The following is a 1,263-nucleotide window of genomic DNA, read 5'->3' on the forward strand; positions in this document are numbered from 1 at the left end:
GGAATTCAAGAGGAATTCCCGGCCCCCAAATCACCCCGTCCCGAACAATATTAATATATAACAGTTATATTTAGTGATTTTTGTTGCTGAATTTTATTTATAAAAGCCTTCGATAACTGTTACCATGAAACAAATAAAATACAAATCAAAAATAACTTTTAGTTTTTGAGGAATTAAACAAAAGTTAAAAAATAACTGTTATTTACTGAGTATTTCGGACTAATAATAAAACTTTTATTTCAGGATTTATGAAATAAGAGTCGCAGAATGACTGAAAACTTAGGGATAAATAAAAGTTTTAAGTGGACAAATGAAAATGCGCATTGAATTTTTTGTTTGAAATATGTATGGAAAGAATATTGCTCATACGCCATGTACGATTATGGCGCGATTATATTTCTGAATTCACAACTTTTTTATTTATCCATTGTTTTTTTTTCATTCGTAGCTTAATTTTTTTATAAAAGGCTTTAATATATGTATATATTTAGATACATGCATGAACGGACCCAAGATGCGATGACCTCTGTGAGGACTTATGGGAAACCTGATCTTTTTATAACGTTTACATGTAATCCTAATTGGAAAGAGATAAAAGAAGAACTCTTCCATGGTCCGTTGCGAAAGATCGTCCAGATCTGGTAGCAAGAGTATTTCGACAAAAAAATAATTAAGATGATGAATCTTATAAAAAAATGTATTATCTTTGGTTCAATACGTTGCGATATGTATACGATAGAGTGGCAAAAACGAGGCCTACCTCATGCGCATATACTATTGTGGCTTAACAACAAAATACATTCTAACCAAATTGACTTAATTATTTCTGCGGAACTGCCAGATCCCAATACCGATCCAGTTCTATTTCATATCATTAAGAAAACTATGGTACATGGGCCATGCGGAAATTTGAATGCCAATTCTCCATGTATGGTAAACGGCAAATTTATCCGAGACAGTTTGTAAATGAAACGCAAACTGGAATAGATGCTTATCCACTTTACAAAAGGAGAAAACCAGGGCATGGTGGAGTGTCTACGAAAATCAAAGTCAACAATGGTATCCAGGTTGATATTGACAATAGATGGATAGTTCCTTATTGTCCACTACTTTCAAAAGCTTTTGAGGCTCATACGATGTACGCTCTTCAGAATCCAAATTTAAACGATGAAGTAAACACCTACCAATGTGGAAGATACATAAGCAGCAGTGAAGCTGTTGAGCTACTAAGCCCTTTTAGCAGCTATTAAAATAAAACAAACG

Source organism: Rhagoletis pomonella, unplaced genomic scaffold (assembly GCF_013731165.1).
Source record: "Rhagoletis pomonella isolate Grant_MI unplaced genomic scaffold, Rhpom_1.0 Rhpom_scaffold_00001, whole genome shotgun sequence".
In the NCBI taxonomy this organism is placed as follows: Eukaryota; Metazoa; Arthropoda; class Insecta; order Diptera; family Tephritidae; genus Rhagoletis; species Rhagoletis pomonella.